The following is a 26,786-nucleotide window of genomic DNA, read 5'->3' as shown; positions in this document are numbered from 1 at the left end:
GCTAGACCACTGAGGCCGTTAAATAATAATTACTCTATCTGAATATACATTTCCCTTTGCTCCTAAATACCTGTTCGTTGTTATACGGCTATCTAAATAGAGGTAGTGTAGGTACTACGTGCAGATAATATAACTTGAATACCTAAGTGAAATTACCCATAAAAGTCCCGTGGTAGGACGCCTCTTGCCTTTGTAATGTTCAATTTACTCAGTGTCCATAATATTGACGGCCTCCTTGGTCTAGCGGTTTAGCACATCGTCACAGGTTTGATTCCTCGCAGTGTGCAAAAATTTGTATCCATGAGTATGATTGTTTGTATCGGTCTTGGTGTTTTAATTGTATAATATATATTTTCGAAAAATATATATCTAAGTATATCTATCGGTGGCAGATAACATAAACATGAGGACTTCTCAAGTAACCGCGTCATAAAATACTTCCATAAAAACCATATAAGAACAAAATAAACGAGTATCTTAAAGATAAAAATGTTTGGAGTTAGGATCATTATTTATATGGCTTGTTTTGCGAGTGTGCGAGAGTTTTACACATATAATGTCAACTGAAATTATTATATTTCCTTACAAGCATCATCACTACATCATTACGTGAAGCAAAAACTTTCTAAAAAAAAATGATGTGGAAATTGCGCGAAGGGGCGTATGAAATTTTGTACAATTATAGTTTATACAGAGGAATGCAGAATGATAATATTATGTTATTAATTATCCATAATTAGTGTGCGCTAACTATGATCCTCATGAACAAGCTTAGTCACTCAGGGGGCAATGGAGAGGGCTATGCTCGGAGTTACTCTGCGTGATCGAATCAGAAATGAGGAGATCCGCAGAAGAACCAGGGTGACCGACATAGCCTGAAGAATTGCGACACTGAAGTGGCAATGGGCAGGGCATAGGCCTCGAGTGGCGACCACGGACCGGAAGACGCAGCGTGGCAAGGCCTCCAGCAAGGTGAACCGACGATCTGGGCAAGATCGCTGGAAATCATTGGATGCGACCAGTCCAGTCGATTCTTGCGCCATCTACCACTTTCGTTTTCTTTCTCTCTCTCTTCTGTCCTCTACCCAAAGGTTGTCTGGAAGAAATTGTTTACGCAATAATTCTACCTTTTGTACCTTATTTATGTGCTTTGTAATTTTGTGGTGCAATAAAGAGTAAATAAATAAATAATCAAACTGTACTATTATTTATATAACTGGGAGTAGTATATACAGATATGGAGAGGCAGTTTCTTTTTTTTTTCTTTGTTTTTTATTTCTTTTGAAACACAGAATGCACAATCATTAAACTTGGGGAAATTTCTTGCTTTCTAATTCATTAATGATACCGTTCTATTCTTAATCTTACTTTTTTCTTTTATTTTTATTTCTTTTGAAACAATAAAATACACAATCATTAAATGACGGGAAAGTTCTTGCCTTTGTATTCATTCAGGATACTGCTGTATTCTTAATCTGACCTTTTTCTTTTGTTTCTTCTTTATTTTGAAGAATAGAAGATACAGACATTAAATTACGGAAAATTTCTTGACTTTAAATTCATTCACAATTCTGTTCTATTCTTAATGTTACTAAATATATCAAATGTATACCCAAATGTGGCCGGCAGTTAGCACTAGCTAAAATTTAATAAGCCCTTGACTATTTACACAGCGCCATCTAGTTCCACACTAAGCACATGCACTCTGCTTAGCACTCACTCTACTCAGACTAAGCAGAGTGCATGTGATACATGCTCTCTGCTTAGTGGCTATTGAACAACTGTTGCATGAAGCGGTTGATGTTGATAGTTGTGGATACCCCCACAACTATCAAATATAATCCAAATATTTGCATATAGGAAGTTGCACGAGGAATCGAAGTTGCGGCTATCAAAAGGCAGTACCGCTAAACCACGGGGGTCATCATTAAAACATTCGGGATATTAATCGCAATTCCAATTCCAACCGGTGCAGGTTGAATTTCAATTCACGGGAAAATAATAAAGCATGGTAACAACAGGTTAAGAATCGGTTTTGTGTGCTTGTATCGATAAATATCAATTTCACGGCCTATTTTGGCGGGCTTTGTATTCGCCGAAATGAAACCGATATTGAATTTTAAATGATGAAATATACACACAAATATATTTACGATTGTAATATAATGTTCGCAAGTAAAAATATATATTAGGTACAGCAAAGGTTTCTACGGTATTGGGATTTATTTGACACGATGTTGAGGCGCAATCTCTCAATAAAATCTGTTTATTGACATATTGAGTTATTACAGTCATTTTTATAATAAAAATATTATACTTCATTATTATATAGTATAAACAATGTATGCTTAAATCTTTAAAACTACGCAACGGATTTTGAAGGGATTTTTTTATGGATGGAAAGATGGAGGATGAAGTTTGTATGAAACTTTGTCAATTTTAAACCGGGCTGAGACTTTGCATGCATAAACCTACTATGACGTAGGCATCCCCTAAGAAAGGATTTTAATCAATTCCACCCCTAAGGGGATAAATTAACGCGAGCGAAGCCGCAGGCTAAAGCTATTTTACCATAAAATTATTCATTTTAAAACCCGTTTAACAACATTAATAACAAAAATGAATATTTCACAAGACACAACATCAGACGCAAGGAAAACAACGTCAGCTATCACGAAATTTGTGTACTTAGGAACAATGTAAGCTAACCGCGAAGTAGGAGGACTGCACTTAAACGCTAAGTCTACTTAAGTAAAGCGAGCAAGTTCCCCGTTGCACCGCCTGAGATATTACTCTGTCCAAACCAGTGCAAGTTTATTATACAAGTTAACTGCGCGCCGCGGTTTTCACCGATTAATATAAACCAAATGGTCGCCAGTGTGATGTTTTCAAAGGATCACAAAATGCAAAAAGTTATTTCTAATTTCATTAGTACCTAATAAGAATAATATCCGTACATCATACTCGTGAACGAGTGCTGCTTGTTGGGACTGGTCTAAACACTACGATTGATTTACTCTTATTTAGTTACTCAACCAGTTTGTTGAATCTTATTAATATTATAAAGCGAAAGTTTGTGAGTATGTTTGGATGTGTGTTACTCTTTCACGCAAAAACTAATGAACGGATTTTGATGAAACTTTACGTCAACATAGCTTATACATGAGAATAACACAGAGGCTATAATTTTAAAACATATTTTGTAAATTGGACACATAATGGTAAATGTCAAGTGTGATGCAGATGAAGTTACTTAGGTCAATTAGTTTCCTTTATTTTAGAAATTGCTTCACTTACTGATGCCATAAATATATTTACAGGAGAAATATATTAAACATGTCTGTCTCTCTTTATAATCATTTTCCTGACAATATAAAATAATTGAACGAGCGAGCTTTTAAACTATATTTAACGAAATGGCTATTGGCACATTGTTTTTATAGTGTCAATGAATTTATTCACTTTAGTAATGAAATGCATAACCTGTAATAATAATTCCAATGATATGTTTATTTTAATTTAATTATTGATTAATTGGAATGATAGGAATATATGTAATCTAAATATATATAACTCAAAGGTGACTGACATAGTGATCTATCAACGCACAGCCCAAACCACTGGACGGATCGCGTTGAAATTTCGTATGCAAGTAGATGTTATGACGTAAGCATCCGCTAAGAAAGGATTTTGATTAATTCTACCCCCAAGAGGATAAAATAGGGGATGAAAGTTTGTATGAAACTTTGTCAATTTTAAACCGATCGGGCTGAGACTTTGCATGCATAAAGCTACTATGACGTAGGCATCCCCTAAGAAAGGATTTTGATAAATTCCACGCCTAAGGGGGCAAATTAACGCGAGCGAAGCCGCGGGCAAAAGCTAGTAATATATAAAAATTTGCACGTCTGTATTTAGCCTGAATACACTGGACATTATCGGTCTGGGTGTTTTCTATGTATAATATGTATCTATTTACAAAAAAAATATATCTATGTATATGTATCAGTTATCTAGTACCCATAACACAAGCTTTAGTTAGCTTAACTTGGGTCTAGATGGCGCTGTGTGAATTGTCCTGAGATTATTATATTATTATAGTTTGAAAAAATAAGGATAGTGCGAACTCTTAAAACATAGTGTATACTCGCTAATTGGTTGACGTAATGACACTATTTTGTTATGAGTACCATATTGGGCATTATGAACGCGTAGTGTAAAGTTGTTAATCAGGATAATCCATTCACTCAGCGGTTCCGTTGGCCCGGCGCCGCAAGATAAAGGGTTTACGCATACACCTACATTATGTATCCGTAACCCTTAAAATATCTCGGGATCCGTTTTTGGATCCTTCAGTAAATTTGATAATAGACAAATTCTTGAGACGCCTTGAGCTAATCTTTGTAAGGAACTCTTTTGTCATGAAATTGGGGTAAAGATACAGTAATACATGACTGAACAATGAAGGCCTTGTTGGGCTTGCGGTTTACCAGATCGCTTCACTTTTGAGGGTCGCGGGTTCGGTTCCTCGCACGGTGCAAACATTTTTTTTCATGAGTATTGTTTCTATATATATTATGAATGTATTTACAAAAAAAAAATATCAAGTATTAATATCAGTTGTCAAGTACCCATAACACAAGCTTTAACTAGTTTAACTTGGGACTAGATGGCGCTGTGGTATTTGTCCAGGGTTATTTATTTATTTATATAATCTACATATTAATACGTGCAGCAAAAACTTTGTACCCTTTACTTAAATTTACGTGGAAGCAGTGCTTTATTATGGGTACTAAACAACTGATATAAATACTTAGATTTTTTCTCTAAATATATACATAAAACTCATAGAAAACACCCAGACGTGTGAATGAGATGCAAAAGCTTTGTGTGATGCCAGAGCTAGAGATAGTTGTCGACCCTTTTTTAACAAAATTAAATATCCTTCCATTGCCATTTATGTATATTAAAGACATTTGTATATTTGTAAGGGAACATCCTGACTATTCTAAGAAATTAACAGACACAACACTGCGAGTAACGAGACCTAATAATAGACTATACACACCAATCTGCCGATTAGACTTACATAAGGGAAATGTATACTGTACGGCAATTAAAGTGTACAACAATCTTCCAAGAGAGATTAAAGAACTGACATCTCATACATTATTCAAACGCAAACTAAGGAATTGGCTGTCACTTGGTTTTTTTACAGGGTCCAAGAAAATTTAAGTAACACAAACACTTTCACATAATTAGAGTGCCTATGAATATTGCTGATCAATCAATTTCATGTAACATCATATTAATACTGTACCAATATTTCCCAAATAAATGAATGAAAAGACCGAAGTGAACGAAAAGAACGAAATGAACGAAGTGAGTGAAATGTGTGAAGTGAATGAATTGAGTGAAGTGAGTGAAGTGATAGAACTGACTGAAGTGAGTGAAGTGACTGAAGGGAGTGAAGTGACTGAAGGGAGTGAAGTGAGTGAAGTAACTGAAGTGAAAGAAATGAATGAATTGAATGAAATGAACGAAATGAACGAAATGAACGAAATGAACGAAATGAACGAAATGACCGAAATGAACGAAATGACCGAAATGAACGAAATGACCGAAATGAACGAAATGAACGAATTGACCGAAATGAACGAAATGAACGAATTGAACGAAATGAACGAAATGAACGAAATGAACGAAATGAACGAAATGAACGAAATGAACGAAATGAACGAAATGAAATAAAATGAACGAAATGAACGAAATGAACGAAATGAACGAAATGAACGAAATGAACGAAATGAACGAAATGAATGAAATGAACAAAACAAAAGTGACAGAAGTGACAGAAGTGACAGAAGTGACTGATTTGACAGAAGTGACTGAAGTGACTGAAGTGACAGAAGTGACTGATTTGACAGAAGTGACTGAAGTGACTGAAGTGACTGAAGTGACTGAAGTGACTGAAGTGACTGAAGTGACTGAAGTGACTGAAGTGACTGAAGTGACAGAAGTGACAGAAGTGACAGAAGTGACAGAAGTGACTGAAGTGACTGAAGTGACTGAAGTGACTGAAGTGACTGAAGTGACTGAAGTGACTGAAGTGACTGAAGTGACTGAAGTGACTGAAGTGACTGAAGTGACTGAAGTGACTGAAGTGACTGAAGTGACTGAAGTGACTGAAGTGACTGAAGTGACTGAAGTGACTGAAGTCATTTATTTCATTAATGAAAATATTTTTATGGCTTATAATGAGGTACATATGTGGTTTTTAAGGTCTTTATAATTAGCTTCACACATTTCTGACATGCAACATACAAAACAGTATTGGATGTAATTTAACTTTAGTTAAATCCATTATTTTAACAGTTTTGATAAACTTTATTATTATTAAAGTAACTGATGGCAGAATTAATTTGTCATCCAGTCGACTTTACACAAAGTCATTTCATAAATTGACATATTTGGTACTGATAATTGGACCCTACCCACCTAGATCCATCGATCTTTTTTGAAAACCATCGTTTGCTGTCAACCCTTCGTTGGCCGAGATTAATATTTTGATAAATTGACGGCAGAACTGTGTGTCGTTATAAAAACTTTGTATATACTTAGCTATTGTTTATTTAGCGGTTGTGTAAAATCGAAGTTCTGGTGATCAGGAGCATTTTGTAGTTATTGAATGAAATACAGTTATAAGGTTACAACTGTAGGTATATACAGGTGTCCCAAAACTCAACGTCAAGCTGAACGGGTTGACAGGACGGACGACCGTCATGAGAAAAATCAGAAAAAAATATGTCCCCTGCAGTTTCAAAATTATGGGCATTTAAGAAAAACCAAGAAATTTGGTCAAACTGTAACCATTTTTCGGTTAATGTGATTAATTTTTCTTATTTTTGTTCATTTAAACTTTACCGTAACCATAAATAACATTTCTAGAACCTCAGACAAAAATAACGACACAATTTCTCCAAGTTTTCTAGAATTAAGACCATTTGAAATTTTTCAATTTTATAATAAGCTTTTTCACAAAGAAAATATTTTCTTCTGAATTTTTTTTCTGGCTAATTAGCTAGGAAAAAAAATCAACTAACTGTTTGTTGTAAAACATTACGCAATTTCCATAAAACAAATTACTAACTTTCGTCAAACGGCGCTTTGGTAAAACTAAAAATATAAATAAATAAACTGGCCAATCTTGCCTACTGCACAGATCGTCAGCACTGATGCGTTTATTGAAATTTCTAGCTGGCTGAATTGGTTATTGATCTGTGCTGAATATTCAGTAGTTTTAGGGTAGGTACGACCATTATTCAAATACTAACAGTTTCCTGCAGCTTTACCTGCATAATTTACCTTTTATTATTGCCCCTTAAGTAAGGAGCATGATTTTTTAATGTTTTAAATCACTAATATAGCATACTTAGGGACCGACAGACAGCGACAGCTACTTTGTTTTTATTTAGTAATGATACCTATACTTTATTAATTTTGTGTTTGTTTTTATTTAAAAACAGCCACACATATTTCTGAATAACCTATAAAAATCGGTAATCATCCTTAATTTCCAGTAGTGCCACAACACTTTAAAAATTACAGTAAGCTGGCAATATAGGTCAAATTTGTCTCTGAGATAAAAATACTACAAGAACTTTAAACGAGAAAGTTTGTGAGCATGGATGGATACATGGATGGATGTTTTTTTTATGGATGATAATTGATGGTGCACCCTCCTGCGCTAACGGTTTACGCTGGCGGGGCACCAGTGGAGGGTGATAATATGAGCATGAGGTCAGGTCAGTTAGCCCATTATGACAAATTCACCAGGAATTTATCACGATGGTTTCTAGGAAAAACCGCGTGGAGGTCAACCTGACATGGTACATTGCTAGCAATGGGGTCATCAGTCCACATTACTAACAATCACCTTTCCCCCCTGGATGGATGGTTATTTTATTTTGTTACTCTTTCACGCAAAAACTACTCGACGGATTTTAATGAAACTTTACAATAACATAGTTCAGAATAATATATAGGCTATAAATTCTATTCGAGTGAAATCTATGCATATATATCTAGTATTAAATATCTTAAAGACAACTTGGACTTGGATGTAAAGAAGAATCTTAAATCCGTGTCAGTTGGCACCATTTTTGGCTACAGAACCCTTCTCAAAGCAAACAGTATCAACACTCTCTAAATCTACTAGTAGGGATACCGGTCGGGACCAAAAGTGCTTCGTGAGCATTGGACATTATTTATTTTATCCCCGCCCTAGAGTCAGATTTATAACTATTACGGCCAGTTTCAACCCCTATCTTATATCGAAAAGAAAATACTCAAGTCTCTCAAACATGGACATTCTGCTGAGAAATTATTGTTATCTTTACTATAATATTATAAATGCCAAAGTAACTCTGTCTGTCTGTCTCACTTTCACGCCAATCCTATGAAACCGGTTTCAATGAAATTTAAAACACAGATAGTCTAGACCTGAGAAATGACATAGGATACTTTTTAATGCAAAAACAGGGTTTGAAAGGGGAGACGACAGGTTATATGGAAGAATCGTCATTTCTACAGCTAGAAGCTTGGCTTAGGCTGTTGATTAAATATATATAAATATGACATTCAAAGATTGTATAAATTTTGCCCTTAAGAAGGTAAAATAAAGTGCTCTCCAAGGTCGCTACATCAAACGGACGAATATAGAACATTGGAAAATTCTTTATTTCTATTATTTAGGTAGGTACGTAGAGTTATTTTATATTTACTTTACGTTTAGAAAATCAATCCAATTGAAATTACCTACGATTTTTTTATGATATAACACGGTGATGTCATGATAGAGTTCTTTTTTATGATGATAATGGAATGGTGCACCCGCCTGCGCTGACGGTATACGCTGGCGGGGCACCAGTGGAGGATGATAAGATGAGCATGAGGTCGATCAGTCAGCCCACCGTGGTAAATTCACTATAAATTTATCACGATGGTTTCCAGAGAGAACGGCGTGGAGGTCAACCCGATATGGTACATTGCTAGCAATAAGATCATCATTCCACATCACTAACAATCCACTTTCCCCTCTCATTATAGAGTTTGTAGACGTTACTTCCTATACGTCACGTATCTATCTAAATATATATAATATAACGCAAAGGTGAAATACATAGTGATCTATTAACGCACAGCCCAAACCACTGGACGGATCGGGTTGAAATTTGACATGCAGGTAGATGTTACGACGTAAGCATACGCTAAGAAAGGATTTTGATTAATTCTGCCCCCAAGGGGAAAAAATAACGCGAGCTAAAAGCTAGTGACTTATAAGTTGAGTAAAGATATTTAAAAAACTTAGTATCACAAGATCAAAAGATAAAATTGTACCTGAATTTTCTCAAAATCAAAATACGCTTAAAGCATAAACTCACACCTTATTGCCAATTTATATAAAGGGACGTCCACTCAAACAATATGACCCCAAGTTATTTGCTAGGGCGAGATAAAGTTATTTATATCATCTCTGTGCAGAGCCCCATCATTCACGGGGTTAGTTGTTATTTATTTTGCATCAGGTATACTATTTGTTGATTGTGTTAAAGCGTTGTGACTTTGGGAGAAGTGGAAATTTTGTACTTAAATTTAAATGACTCACGGTATTTTGGCTACTATTAATTCTAAAAGACTTTGGAAAACTTTGAATAAAGTCCCCTGAGTGGGTGCTTCCGTCTCAATTATTTCTGCCACCACATACACAAAGTGAAATATCAACCAAATAACATCAAAATATTTTTATTCATGTATGTCTATTACAGACTCTTATGTCAAATCTACATTCAGTTCGGAGTGCTATCGTGCTAAGAAAAACTGACAAGAAACTCAGCTCTTATTATTTTCAAATGACATTGTACATTATAAAAATACATATTCAGTTTTAAATAGAATTAGGGAGGATGTAGTGATCACCAGTGTTGGATGTTTGTCAATATGAAATAATCTAATCAGGGTACAATTAGGAAAAATCATGGGATCTTACCACATTTTATTTATTTTTATGAAGATCCCGATATTTCGATATTTTTATTATTTCTGAATATACGTGTCAAATTTAAAATAGTATAAAATTTAATCAGTGATCGTAACCTTAACATATGAGTCGTTCCTACAAGCAGCATCTGTTCACGAGTATGACGGAGGAGCCTGCCATCATTGCACTCAAGAGTAGTAAGAGGGACAGGTCCCATAGAAAGTGGCAGGTTATTAATCACTACTAACTAGTGACCTGCCAAACTTGAGGCCTGCCTTAAAAATATTACTTCACCTTAATAACATCTTAGAATTAAACATTTAAAATTTTGGTAAAACGATTTTAAAGCCGATATCATTAAAGTCTATTTTCAAAATATGCATTTTTTGTGCAGTATTAGTACTATTTGCTAAATAAACATATTTACTAAGGCACTTTATTAGTAAATAGGTATATTTAACATTATAGTGCGTCTGTGGCATCCCTATATCAAGATCTGAGGCCATCCGAACAAGATTTGGGAAATCAATTTTAAAGACAAAATCAATAAGTCTATATTCAAAAATTGAAATTTTTATGAATGTATGTAGTTTTTTATTAAATGTACTATATGTAGATATCAAATAGCAACTCTATGGGATCGCTATTAAGATCTATTCTGTCTGAACAAGATATATTATTACTACAGTTTTATGCGACTCGCCTGAGTAGGCACGTGCACTGATGTGTAAACACTTTATTTAGTACTTACTCGTAGCAACATTAATGGTTTATTGTATACACTTTTTTTTATTGGGAGGTTTGGGCTTTTTATCAGGTGCTTGGACCTGTCGCACTGCGACCTACATAGATCTCTTGTGCTCGCCCTTTGTCAGAGTACGCTACCTAGACCCGTCAGGGACAAGAATTGAAGGATATTCTTAGGAGCGATGGTTTTTATCTCCTCAGGATAGAGTGTAAACTTTCCAAAGGAGATATTACGTTTATGCATGAGTGGGCTACAACCACATAGGATGTGTACTGACGTTTTCTCTAGAATCATAATCATAATAATATTAATGTGACAAGATATTTGTTTTGGTGGATGATAATAGAATGGTGCATCAGGCCGAGCTAATGGTTCGCAATGGTCACCAGTGGAGGATGATAAGATGAGTATGTGATCAGATCAGTTAGCCCATTGTGGCTAATTCACCAGGACTTTATAACAGTGGTTTCAGGGGGGAACCACGTGGAGTGTCAACCTGACATGGTACATTGCTAGCAATAGGCTCATTAGTCCACATTATTGATATTTCCTTTTCCCCTTGTGACAAGGTATTAGAAGTTTTACCATGTTAGTTCAAGCAGTTTTACCATAATTTTGCATATTGGGATTATACGGTATATATTAAGAAATAACATACTTGATAATAATAATAATAGCTCTAGATAATCCACACAGCACCATCTAGTCCCAAACAAAGCAAAGCCTGTCTTATGGGTACTAAACAATTGATACCAATACATTATTGTTTGTAAATACATACATAATATTTATTTTATTTATTTATTTTCGGAAAACCAAGGCTATTTACAAACATAGTTATAAACATAATTAAATGAGAACGGCCGCTTATAGGTTTTCATGGATAGAAACGTAATATAAAATAAATTACAGTACTAACACGAGAGGCGTGTTTGTGTCATATTTGTGTAATACTCATAAAATCATATATCAAACAATAACAATCCACTAAATTAAAACATATGCTGAAATTAACAAACAAACATTTTAAATAATGGAAATGCATATAAGTAACATTAAATTCAATACTTATAACTCAAAGAATCGCCTGCTCATCACGGCCCTCGCTAAAGATATTCTATCAGAAAACAAATCAATATCTAATACCCTAATTAATCTATTGAAGTTATTACTTGCTCGCCTAAACATATAACTGTTTTGCCTATAGTTAGATGATACAGAGGATATAGAAATAGAAGGAGTAAATCTGGTACGTTTAGCTGGTACATTAAAATTAAATTTTGAAAGTAACTCAGGACAGTCTATTACACCGGAGGCTACTTTGATCAAGTAAATGATATCAGCAATTTCACGGCGTTTCTCAAGGGTAAGTAAATGGTGTTTTTTACACATACTAATATAATGTTTAGAGTCATATTGCTGTTTGAATATACATAGAAAACACCCAGGCCGATACAAACAATCTTACTCATGAATACAAGTGTTTGTACCGTGCAAGGAAACAAACGTGCGACTATCTGAAAATAAGGCGGGGTACTCAAGCGTTGAGTTACTCCAGAAGCTTTTTTTTAAACAAGTGACATAAATACTTAGATATAAAAAAAAAATTATACATAGAAGTCACTAAGACCGATCAAATAATCATACTCATGAATACAAATGTTTACACCTTGCAAGGAATCGAACTCGCGACCTTTGAAAAATAAGGCGGTGTGCTTAGACACTTCAAAAATGATATACATAGAAGTCACTAAGACCGATACAAACAATCATACTCATGAATAAAAATTACACCGTGCGAGGAATCGAACCCGCGACCATCGGAAGAAAAGCGGTGTCCTGAACTGCTATAACGAGACCGATGATTTATATAGGACACATTTACTATATATCGCCAGATGGACCAAAATTTACGATACCAATCTATACATACATATAAAAAAAATTGGAGTGTCTGTTTGTAATATTGAAATAACCGTTTTTACTACATGCATATGAATATAAATACGAAACATACACCACAAAAACGACTTTTTAAAATTTTTGTCTGTCGGTCTGTTTGTTCCGGCTAATCTCTGAAATGGCTGGGCCGATTTTGACAGGACTTTTTTTGGCTGATGTAATAATGAGTAACTTAGACTACTTATATTTTAGAAAAATAAAGTTTAATTCCACGCGGACGAAGTCGAGGGAACAGCTAGTTAACTAATAAAAAAGAAATTACAATAAACTTTTGAATTATTCTTAACACAGATGCTGGAAACTATAGTACAGCATATGGCAATACTATAAGTAGGTCGTTTATTTCTGTAGCCGACCAAACAAGAAAAGTTTAGACGTTTCTAGAGGATTGTAAGTAGATAATCTATAAGTATAAATATAGATAGATAGATAATAATTATAATAATAATAATAATAATAGTAATTTATTGCAAACATAACACAACAATTTACAAATAATAAACAAAATGTTAAAACACTTTACAAGAAATAAACATTTTTTTGTTTGGACTACTCTAATGCAGTTTGTCGCAACCAGGTTCAACGGACGATAGGGGGCGAGTGCAAATGGCACTCCAAATCCACGGAAGGACTTATGGAGCGTATTGTTGGCCGCAGCTGGCCTTTACAGCTTCACCAGACGATAGGGGGCGAGTGCAGATGGCACCCCAAATCCGCGGGAGGACTTATGGAGCGTAGTGTTGGCCGCAGCTGACCTTTACAGCTTCACCAGACGATAGAAGGCAAGTGCAGATGGCACTCCAAATCCGCGGAAGGACTTATGGAGCGTAGTGTTGGCCGCAGCTGGCCTTTACAGCTTCACCAGACGATAGGAGGCAAGTGCAGATGGCACTCCAAATCGTAGCGAAGAAGACTGGCACTTCAAATCCGCGGAAGGACTTATGGAGCGTAGTGTTGGCCGCAGCTGGCCTTTACAGCTTCACCAAACGATAGGGCGCGAGTGCAGATGGCACTCCAAATCCGCGGAAGGACTTATGGAGCGTAGTGTTGGCCGCAGCTGGCCTTTACAGCTTCACCAGACGATAGGAGGCAAGTGCAGATGGCACTCCAAATCCGCGAAAAGACTTATGGAGCGTAGTGTTGGCCGCAGCTGGCCTTTACAGCTTCACCAAACGATAGGGCGCGAGTGCAGATGGCACTCCAAATCCGCGGAAGGACTTATGGAGCGTAGTGTCGGCCGCAGCTGGCCTTTACAGCTTCACCAGACGATAGGGGGCGAGTGCAGATGGCACTCCAAATCCGCGGAAGGACTTATGGAGCGACTGAAGGCCAACTCCCGCCTGACGGATACGACTTTAGTCTGAGGGCACCGCTAGAGGTTCGAACCTCGGATTAGGACGTCGTAATATCGATCCCTGTTTGAATTGGACGGGCGATCAATTGGCAACAGATGTCTCAACTGTTGCTGATAGAAGTACAACCTCAATGAGGTTGGCAATGCACCTATACAGCGCTGGTTTCCAGGCAACCCCCATTACTCATTAAAAAAAAACTAACATGCTGGTTTTTTAATTAACACTATATACACATATATTAAACTTATGATCATAATATTTAGGAATATAATGTACATATCTATACATATAAATAAAATTGGAGAGTCTGTTTGTAGTATTTAAAAACTGTTTTTTACTACATGCGTATGAATAAATACGGTACATTAACCAAAATAACATTTTTTACAAATTTTGACAGTCTGTCTGTCTATCTGTTTGTTCCGGCGAAATGGTTGAACCGATTTTGACGGGACGTAGCTGATGTAATAAAGAGTAACTTAGGCTACTTTTATTTTAGAAAATAAAGTTAAATTCCACGCGGACGAAGTCGCGAGTATAGCTAGTATATATATAAACCCTGCAAAATATAACACATACAGAGCGAAAATTTTTCAGCCAGTGCTCAAGTTTATACTCTGTATATATATATATAGTTCTGTCTACAAAGACGAGGAAATTAGGTCGTATATTTTTGGACGTCATATTTAGTACAAGTTTAAATGGTCCCATCTGTTTGTCTATGTCATAATGATTCTAAATATTATCATAGATAATAATAGATCTATTACATGAAATAGAAATAGAAATAATCTTTATTCAAATAAACTTAATATAAGCACTTTTGAATAGTCAAGTTTTTTTATTCTACCGCTTATTCGGAATGCAGATTCATCACTAGAACAAGCAAGAAACTTGTATGTTGCTCTTTTAAATAAATATTGATTTACTTATATTTAATTAACAACAAGGATTAGGCATGCGACAATCAACATAGAAACCGCTACGCACTTAATCTCTGTTCAATCAGATAACATTGTCAGCGCTATGAATTTTAAGTTAGATATTTTCTGCAAAAACATTATTATCATTTATAAGTTCTTCAATTTTATAATAAGCTTGTAAAAACAAAGAAAATATTTTATGACACATTTGAATTTTTATTTTTATTATTAATTGAAACTGGCTGACAATTTTAGACCCTTACTCGAATTACGTAGAGCTTTATTTTGATTGATATTAAATTTATATTCCAAAGTAAAGTCGAAATTATTCTAATGAATTCAAAAATTAATACATTTGAAAGAAGATTATTATGAAATTTGAAATTTTGTTTTAGATCTCTTTAGAAATAAAAAGTAAAATATAAGTATATAATATCCCATCAAAAACATAAATGTGAAATGATAGCCGAGTTTAATATTATGATATATGGCTTGATTGTTGACTTCTACGACAAACACACATAACTAGAGATGAGATCTAAATGGGTGCCAAGTTCAATGGTCTGTATTTATAACAATATAAAATATCATTTCTTCTTATAACTTAGGATAATATACTGTAGCCTAAGGTCTAACTTGGCCAGTTCTCATATACCAATTATTACTTTCGATTGCTAGTTACTACTAATAATAAAATAGGAACCGATAAGTAACATGTTTAGAACTTACGAAGGCTACAGTATATTTCGTATATGAAAACTAGCCAAGTTAGACCTTAGGCTACAGTATATTATCCTAAGTTATAAGAAGAAATGATATTTTATATTGTTATAAATACATTTCAGGACAGACCATTGAACTTGGCATATTTAGATCTCATCTCTTTTGTCGTAGAAGTCAACAATAAGCCATATATCATAATATTAAACTCGGCTATCATTTCACATATGTTTTTGATGGGATATCATTACTTTTTGTACATAAATTATACGAGGTACTTATTTATAACTAAATTAACTAAATTATTTATAATTAAATTATTTTTGATAAATTACTGTATTTTCGTATATTTACGGGGTATAATTGTCTTATTTTCTATATTTTCTATACTTTTAAATGTTCAAGTGCAATGCCAATTCAGTATCAGGAATTTTTGGGCAAATCGGGGCGGTATAACGTCCACAGATGGTTGTACTCTACAATAGAGCTCTCGTGACTTGGATCTAAATTGTTAAGACGTACTCCATCTAAGGTTTTAACTCTGAAGAGTCCAACGTAAACCTGCCCTTTATTAAATATAGAGGAGGCTATGTTGAGAAGAGGACTGCCAAAACTAAGGCCTTGTGATTTGTGGATAGTAATAGCATATGTTAAGCAAATACGGAATTGTTCTCTATCAACATATACATTATTTAATATCTGAAACTTCGTATTGACACGTTATAGTTCGTAAAGACGATTATGTAACAAATTGACTGTTATCTATTGAATTCTCAAGAAAACAATTTGTTACCAATAAGTTCTCATTCTCGAGTTAACTGTACAGTCCTACTTATAACTATACTAAAATTGTTATTAATTTTTGGTTTAAACTATTGTCTATACCATACGTATTTACTAAAATAATGTAATAATAATATAATCACAAATATATAAGTATAATTTAAGAAAGCTATAAATTTCGTAGCATAAATCGCAACCTTATAGGTTAGATATCCAGAAACAAAACATTGAGTTTTATCGCACCGTTCCCACACGGCGCCACCGCGGCGCCCTATACCGAAATGCCTATTATTTAATAATTATTTATAAAAATAATGATTTTACACTATCGATGTGCGCTAAATATTGAAACAATAATTAATACCAAATCTCAGTTAATAACATAATAAATACGAAATTCGACTATACTCCTAGTTATAAGTACGAGTATATTTTAGACAGAATCTAAATTATAGCAACTAGTGTTTACCGCTCAATGCAATATTTGAAGTTTGCTAGTTATCGACACTGATGTGAAGGGGTCAACGTAAATTGGTAATGATCGACGTTTTCATACAATATTACTTTCCGTCCAGTACAAGATGAGATTTTTCGCCAGGGATCAATGTCAATTGGTGGCTATCGACGTTTTCATAGAATTTTAGTATTCGTCCAGTATAAGTTGAAATAGAATCAATTAAAGTGAAAAATTGTAGTAAAATGATAACAATTTACCAGTTTCAGATTTTTTCCTTTATATTCACCTAATTACCTATCTGCATACCAAATTTGAACTTCCTAGGTCATCTGGAAGTGGGTTATAATTTTGATCTATAGTTGATCAGTGATAAAAATGACGATTTTTGGACATTAATATCTAAATAACCGTTTGAGATATGTTTATGAAATTTGGAACACATATTTATCTCGCAAGTCTCAATATATGAACCAAATTTGACAGGTTTGTGTGAAAGAGTTTTTGAGTTATGAGGGGGTCAAATGTGGCTCCAAATGGTTCGTGTAAATATACACACGGTGCTGCAAGCCAGTTTACTTGAAACTCGGCTTGACACGCTGCCGCGTGTCTAGATATTTATACGGCCTCGGTGGACTAGGGGTTTAGCACACCGCCTTACTTCCGATGGTCGCAGGTTCGATTTCTCGCACAGCACAAACATTCATGAGTATGATTGTTTGCATCGGTCTGGGTGATTTCTATGTATAATATGTATGTATTTATGAAAAAAATATATATGTGTATTTGTATCAGTTATCTAGTACCCATATCACGAGCTTACTTTAGATAGCTTAACTAACTTAAAGATATATCTATATTTTAATTTCCTACATCTCTAAAACTGTTCCCAACTTCAAATAATAATAACCCTGGGCATTTCACATAGCGTCATCTAATCCAAGTTAAGCAGAGTTTATATTATGAGTACTAAACAACTGACATAAATATAATATGTAGTATATATAATATACATAGAAAACACCAACACCAATAACTTTGTACCTTGCGAGGAATCGAACCTGCGACTATTGTCTGTTATGCGAGGTCGTCGGTCATATTTATCTCGTATCATGAGAATCTGTACTTATCTAATAGTTTGTTAAGAATATCAGTAAAGTAGGTCGTGAGTGGCTGGACCAGTGCAAACGGCACAAGTTTGTCCATTTGTGCCAACATGTCACGTCGTTGTAAACATACCAATACAGAATTATGGAGCGTACAACTGCTATGGGAATAGCGAAATTAATGGGAAACTAAAAAAAACAATCATTGTAATCCAAAGGGGTACATAATGGCAGTGTACCTAATGCCCAATTTACACTCAACCCGAGTGGGCAGGGAAGTGAGCAGCGCGAGAGTGTAAACACGAGTGGAAACACTTCCCATGCCATTGGCGCTGCCACTCGCGCTGCCCGGCGCTCCCTCGATTCTCTGTTTTTCATGCGCGAGTAGCAGCGTGTTTTTACATTCAGCCCTCTCGCTCAGTTGTCGCCCGGCAATATTTCCGGCAGCGCGAGTGGCAGGGGAAGCGGCTGAATGTAAACGTAGCATAAGATACTAGCAGTGTTCGTTCTTTGAATACCTAAATTAAAAACAAAATAGAAATTCATCTTTGTGCAACCCGTGGCCCAGTTCTGGGGTCGGTCATTTGCGCTAGAGAACTCTATCCGTATTGCCTCAATCACAATCTTACCAGGATTGTCCTAGTATATATCTTTCCCAATGTTGTTACACCAAGTGGTTGGTGGCCGAATATATAGAAATTAATCAATGTAACTAAAACATATATTTTCATACACAATTCTCCTAATAAAATATATGTATTTATACAGTAACATGAGAATTTTTATTCAATTAATCGTTTGTTATGAATTTTAGTAATATAGCTTCATACACAATTCTCCTAACAAAATATATTTAAGTGGTATTATGAGAATCTTTATTCCTTTAATCGTTTGTTTTGAATGTTAGTAATATATGTTCATACACAATTATTCTAATAAAAAATATTTATTTGGTTGTTATAGTAGATACTTAGAAAGAATTACGACACATTCTCAACGGCGATCGGATCGGACCACCAAACAAGACACAAGAAGGTGCGCTACCAAGAAAAACACCTGCGTCGAGTTAGCATTTCAATTCCCGCAGCAAATGAACCCATTTTCTTTACTTTTGACTTTATATAATTTCACTTACGGATCACACATCGATCCGAAGACACGTATTATTGTAATAATTAATATAAGGATTAAATTTAGTTTTACTCATAAAAATTGTTTTATTTTGGGTCTTCCACCAGCGACTTCAATAACTTGGTATCATGAGAATCTTTATTCCTTTAGTCGTTTGTTTTGAATAATAGTCATATATGTTCATGCACAATTCTTCTAATAAAACATATTTATATGGCATCATGAGAATCTCTATTCATTTAATTGTTTGTTAACAATATTAGTAAAGTTAGTCACGAGTGGCTGGACCAGTGCAAACGGCACAAGTTTGTCCATTTGTGCCAACATGTCACGTCGTTGTAAACATAACAATACAGAATTATGCACCGTACAACCGCTATGGGAGCTGCCGTTTTGAATTGTACATTGTTTTTTCGTAACAACTTTTTTTATGACTCATATATATTCTCAAATTTTACCGTTTGCAGAAAAAGGATGAATGGAGCTCGAACTGATTGAAAAAGACGAGATACATGATCAATGGGATAAAATTGAAGAAATCGATGTGTTTTTTTATTGAGGAGTTTGGACTTTTATCTCAGATATTTAGACCAGTAGCACTATATAACTATTGTGCTCGCCCTTTTTCTAAGTTCACATCCTATACCCGTTAGAGACAAGATTTGAAGGATATTCCTACGAGCGATTCATTTTAGAAGAAGAAAGAAGAGAGAAAATTTTTTTATTCAGTGCAATGTAAAAAATAAAAATAAAAGCAATTTTGTCTCCTCATGATAGAGTGTATACTTTCCAAAGGAGATATTTTGTTTATGCATGAGTGGGCTACAACCACATAGGATGTGTAACGGCGTTTCTTCTTCAGCTTGGAAAAATCTGCAGAATTTTTGATAGAAGCATTAAGAGAAAACAGAAATTTAATACACAGTTTTAAACATCGATTTGAAGTAATTTTACTTAACATAAGATTTATAATTATTTATATTTACTTGGTGGTTATGAGAAGTACTATTGGAGAAGAATGGATAATATTACTTAATATTGGGAACTGGTCTGCGTAAAATAATAATGGAATAGGCGGGGAAAAATGTTGGGGCACTTGATACGACACGACGAACTAATTAACAACATTATAGAAGGAAAAATAGATGGAAAGAGAGGAAGGGGGAGACCAAGACAGCTATATCAAGCAAGTTAAAGAAAAAGCTAGAGTCGTGTCGTATCAACAACTAAAGGGACTGATAGAGATCGTGGAAGGTGGCGGGAACACCACCGACAAGAGCACAGCTCTTAAATTATGAAAATGAAAATGAAAGGTCTGCGTAAAATCCATGATGTACATGCATGCCTGTGCCTGAGCTGGGGGTATCGCATGTGCATTCCACCCTGTAGGTGTTGTAGGGCAGACTCCATCTCGCTAAGGTTAGGGCGACATATTTCATCCTACTTCATTGTAGATATGTATGGGTACACGTGCAAGATTCTGTAACAGACCTATATGGATAAAGATATTTTGATTTGATTTGATTCCCAACTTGGTTAATTACTCATAAAATATACATAAAAAATATCTATTTATATGTTTCTAACAGAATCTTCATACAAAGAATGCATATATATATATATAGAACAACGGATGTTAAAACTTTTACTTGACCATTTTCGAAGTAGCTACTCTAAGTTTTTCGAAATTTCCTCTCGATATAGTGCCTTTTAAAACTTTGTTGTTCGACTTTTTGAAACTTCATATTCATTTTGGTTATTTATTGCGCGTTATTTATATCAGAGGTTCCCAAACTTTTTGTTAGACCCATTGCCATATTTTTCGGTTTTGGGTAGACCCCCCATTTTTACCTGGTATTGATTTTTTGTAAATTTCTAATTGTAGTAAAGTTTAAAAACAACAAGATGACTGCTGTCGTAGACCCCTTGCAGTTTGTCATAGACCCCTGGGGGTCGATATAGACCACTTTGGGAATCACTGATTTATATACTTTATTTTTAAGCAACCATAATTCTTACTAATACTATAAACAATATAGTATTAGTAAATAATCTCAGATCAATTCACACAGTGCCATCTAGACCCAAGTTAAGCTAGCTAAAGCTTGTGTTATGGGTACAAGACAACTGATACATATACATAGATTTTTTTTGTAAATACATACATATTATACATAGAAAACATCCAAACCGATACAAACAATCATACTCATGAATACAAATGTTTGTGCCGTGCGAGGAATCGAACCCGCGACCATCGAACGTAAAATGATTCAAATATCAATTGATATACTTCTTTTTGATGTCGGTTAAATGAGAAATTTCTAGAATTTATCCTGAATGTCAAAATCTAAGTAACACTCTGGGACCATTGACTACTACCCTGCATAAGTAGATCCACGATATTGAACTACTTGTTATTGGATAAGAGGTCAGCTAATACTGGAGTTCGGTTATGCGTTCATTTCTTTCAGTTTTAGGTTGAAACTCCTAAGATAAATTGGGGTGGGTCCCGAGGGTGCAATTTAACTGGCCCGCCTACGATCTGTTTAGGAGAATATTATCGTCCACTGTACTTGGGAAGCAATTTTTCACTCTAAAAATAATATTAATCTCAGGACAATTCACACAGCGCCATCTAGACCCAAGTTAGGCTAGCTAAAGCTTGTATAATGGGTACTAGATAACTGATACAAGTACATAGATTTTTTTTCGTAAATACGTACATTTTATAGATAGAAAAGACCCAGACTGATACAAATAATCATACTCATGAATACAAATGTTTGTGCCGTGCGAGGTATCGAATCCGCGACTATCGGAAGTACGGCAGTGTGCTAAACTGATGGATCACCGAGGCCGTCAAGAAAACCAAGTCGTCAATTATTCTATCTATTATTCATTAGCAGTTTTAACCAAAGCGAGATATGGTATTTGATTAACACGATTTTAATAATATTATAAACGCGAAAGTTTATAAGTATGGATGTTTGTTACTCTTTCACTCAAAAACTACTGAACGGATTTTTATGAAACTTTACAGTATAACATAGTACGTAGCTTTTGCATTAGAATAACGCAAAGGCTATATTTTTTATTGAAATTCAACGCGTGTAAAACCGTGGACACAGCTAGTCATTACATAGTATAAAACAAAATCGCTGTCGCTGTCTGTCCATCCCTATATATGCTTAAACCTGTAAAACTACGCAACGGATTTTGAAGCAGTTCTTCTAATAGATAGAGTGATTCAAGAGGTAGGTTTATATATAATACATGTACACTCATGTGAAGCCGAAGCGTGTAGCTTGTTACAAATAAAGTTTTGTACATTATTAATATTAAAACTTAAATTAACCCGTTGATTAAAAAGGTTGCTCACCCCTGTTCTATCCCATTATTCAAACTGAACTTTGTAGTATTCAGTTGCTTTGAAACAATATAGCGAGCGAGGGAGCGAAATATACAGGTAAATCATTATTTGACGCCCGTAACTCGGCGGCAAAGATTTCCCCTTTGAACTATAGAATTTCAGCATAGTTTAGTTCATATTGATGCCACACAATGGGCACAGTAATTGGTAAGTGGTAGGGTAGCCAACTGTACCAAGATTCTCATTCAAGTAAATTGGTCTTGATACCAGCACATTTTTTTATACAATTATGGTGGCAAATAAGCATACGGCCCATCTGATGATTAATGATCACCTATATAGGCTACTCTGGACGTCTGAAACACCAGGACTGTCATGTGCGCGTTGCCAAAGAAGAAAGCTTAATATACCCTTCTTGAAAAACCCCACGCTTCACTCCAAATCTTCTGAACCGATTCCAATTAAATTTGGTTCACAGATAATCTAAACCCTAAGAAATGACATAGGCTAAAGAAAAAAACGAAAACTAATTTAGACCCTGATAAAGGACATAGACTTTTTATGTGAACAGGGTTGTAAAGGGTTGAAAGGGGAGAAGAAAAATTGTATGGCAGTATCGTCATTTTTAAAGCTAGAAGTTTGAAACTTATTTAGTAAGCTGTTGATTCAACATAAATATAACATTCAAAGTTTGTAAAAATTTTACCCTTAAGAGATAAAATAAAATAGGTGATGAAAATTTTTATGGAGACTCGTTTTTTTGAAAGCTAGAATGATGAAACTTTTTTCTTCGGCTATTTTGTGTTAGAATATTAAATATTTTTTCTTTATTTGGTGGAGTCCACGCAAAAAACATCGCGGGCACATCTAGTTCACTATATGTTTAAGTCAACAATAGAATTTGGTAACTTTATATGGCAACACTACGGTTTCCTCTGGAATAATAAAATTGAATAATTTATCTATAACCATAACTGCTTTTCACAACTATTGTAAGTTTTTTTTTATTATGGATGGTAATTGAATGGTGCACCCGCCAGCGCCGACGGTCTAAGCTGGCGGGGCACCTGTGGAGGATGATAAGTTGAGCCTGTACTCATCTCATCATCCAGGTCAGTTAACCCATCGTGGTAAATTCATCATGAATTTATCACGATAGTTTCCAGGGAGAACCACGTGGAGGTAAAACTTACATGGTACATTGCCGTCCTCCTCTATAGAGGCCCTAAGAGGGTTCAATCCAGATACTCGGGAGCAACAACCTCTTCGAGGGAGGAAGGAAATTGTTAGTAATTGTTGTATGTGTATCGAATCAAACAACGTTTGGATGACAACTGATTTATTTAACTAATAGACCTACCTTCAAGTTCTACAATAATAGTTATATGTTAATGTACAACATACCCACTACATCTTCCCTCTACAATAATAAAGTTATATTCACTAGACATTATTTTTTTTTTTTATGTAAATTAGGAATACACTGTATACAATGTGGCTACAAATATTTATAAAACATACAAACTATTAACTATCCCATATTTTTATTAAAATCTTATTATTTTAAAATCAAATAGTTATTAAACATGTTTTAGAATAAACTGTAATCAATGAGCTGTAGTATAACTATAATATTAGACTAAGCATTGATGAAATAACAATATGTATGAATTTAATTAATTTGAATTGATGCATGCAACACATTATAATCAACACTTGCTTTCTTTTTTTTTTTTTATTATTATACGATAATATACTGTATGCACACAGATGAATCAGTATTCATAATTAGGGCTACCTAATATGTTGAAGGTATATATGTATGTATTATTACGCATCTTGTATATTTCTATTGACAAACAAATCGTTCGGGTGACCTTACTACGCGGCCGCTGCTCGTCTAAGTTTTTACCTGTGCCTGAACACCCTGAGTATTGTCCTCCTGAGTTTTGGCCTCGTTGCCGTGTCCCGTTACGCGAAAGGATGAACTCGTTGATGGCACCGGCTCACTATCGTCCCAATCTAAATACTTACTATAATAATTATTCTCTTTACGATTTATTACGCAATCGCTTTTCGAATTAGGTAATTTTAAAATATCCGTACGGTTTCTACGGTACCTTCCACCATTTTCAGTTTCCAACCAGTATGAACGATTACCATGCTCTTGTTTTTTAACCTTGGCCTTTACCCATACATTTTTCTGCCTCATGCGTACGTTTTCGTGGGGATACACTGGCACTAAATTTCGTGTACCACGGTCATAATACTTTTTGCCTTTTTTAATATTATTTAATCTATATTTAAAGTTATCATTATAAGAAACTGGATTGGATTCTAACAACTTATCGGTAGTAGGTAGCTTGGTTTTCAATCGGCGGTTCATTAATAACTGTGTTGGTGAATAAACCTCCCCTGTAATTGGTGTATTTCTAAAATTAAGTAACGCTAAATGCCAGTCTTCACCATTTTCGTGAGATTTAAGTAATAATGTTTTTATAGTTCGTACATTACGCTCTGCGACAGATATATGACCTGGGATAAAGTGGCGAGCTAGTCACGTGATTGAATTCCCAAGACTTAGAAAAATTACAAAATTCTTGTGACGTAAATTGGGTGCCGTTATCAGTAACAAGTTTTTCCGGTATTCCAAAGCGACTAAAAATATCTTTCATGACATGTATAACCGATGAACTGAATAAGTTAGGTATCTGTGTAACTTCTAAAAATTTTGAGTAGTAATCTACGACTAACAAATAGTATTTATTTTTGAACTCGAATATATCGGCCGCCACGATTTCCCAGGGTAGGCGAGGAATAGGATGTGGCACCAGCGGCTCGCGAGGGTTGGCCGCGCGGTGCGGTTATATCAAGTCTGACAGTTAAGTACCGCACGTTCAATGGCGGCAGACATACCCGGCCACCATATGACTTCACGCGCTCTTCTCTGACATTTTTCTACACCTAAATGTCCCTCGTGTATCCGGGATAACATTTCATTACGCAACGAATCTGGTATAATAACCCTATCCCCTTTGAATAAAATACTATTAACTACATGTATTTCATTGTGAACATTCCAAAAAGGTTTTATTAAAGAAGTTACATCTCTTTTGTTAGATGGCCAACCTGTAAAATAATAATCCGAAACTTTATTTAAGACCACGTCCTTTATTGATTCCTCTTTAATTTTATTTAACATTATAGAACTCGCCTCAACATTTTCATATAACGTGTTAACATGTATCATCACTTCATCATACGTTTCATCGTCATCCCTACTTCGATCCGTTGCCGCGCGAGATAGTGTATCGGCTATATATAATAATCTACCTGGTTTATATTTTAATTGTACGGAATAACGTTGCAGTTTTAATAGCATTCGTTGAAGCCGGACCGGAGTTTCATTCAATTGTTTTTTCAAAATGGCCTCTAACGGTTTGTGGTCACTCTCGATTGTAACCTTATCGTGTCCGTAAACGTATTGGTGAAACCTAAGGCATCCGAAAACTACGGCCAGCATTTCTTTTTCAATCTGTGCCCATCTCGACTCAGCCGGTGTAAGTGTGCGCGCCGCGTATGCTACCGGCTGCCCCCCTACAAAAGCATGCACCCAGCCCGCGCGAACTGGCATCCACTGATACAGTAACCGGTTCGTGCGGAGAATAATAACGTAATACAGGGGCGCTGCTAATTTTATCTTTTAATAATCTAAATGATTTTTCATGTACCTCAAGCCACTCGATATATTCTTTTTTAATAATTCGCGCAATGGAGATGCAATGTCTGAATAATTAGGTATAAATCGGGACAAATAATTAGTTACGCCTAAAAACCGTTCTAGTTCCTTTCTGTCTATAGGTGTTGGAATATCCAGTATAGCTTTGACCCTATTATTGTCTGGTTGCATCCCACTAGCACTAAAAATATGACCTAAAAACGTTACTTGTTTTGAACCAAATAAACATTTTTCTTTATTAAATTTTACACCGTTTTCTTTAGCCCTACGAATTACCTCCCTTAATCGTGAGTCATGTTCCTCACGAGTTTTACCCCATATTAATAGGTCGTCTATGTAAACCTCGACACCCTCAATTTTAAATATTTTATACATTTCATTATGGAATATTTCCGGCGCTGAATTAATACCAAACGGCATTCTTAAAAATCTATACCTTCCGAACGGCGTGCT

This window comes from Achroia grisella, unplaced genomic scaffold, assembly GCF_030625045.1.
Source record: "Achroia grisella isolate CSIRO2021 unplaced genomic scaffold, CSIRO_AGI_Agris_v1 utg660, whole genome shotgun sequence".
Taxonomy (NCBI): Eukaryota; Metazoa; Arthropoda; class Insecta; order Lepidoptera; family Pyralidae; genus Achroia; species Achroia grisella.
This window is presented reverse-complemented; position numbering follows the sequence as displayed.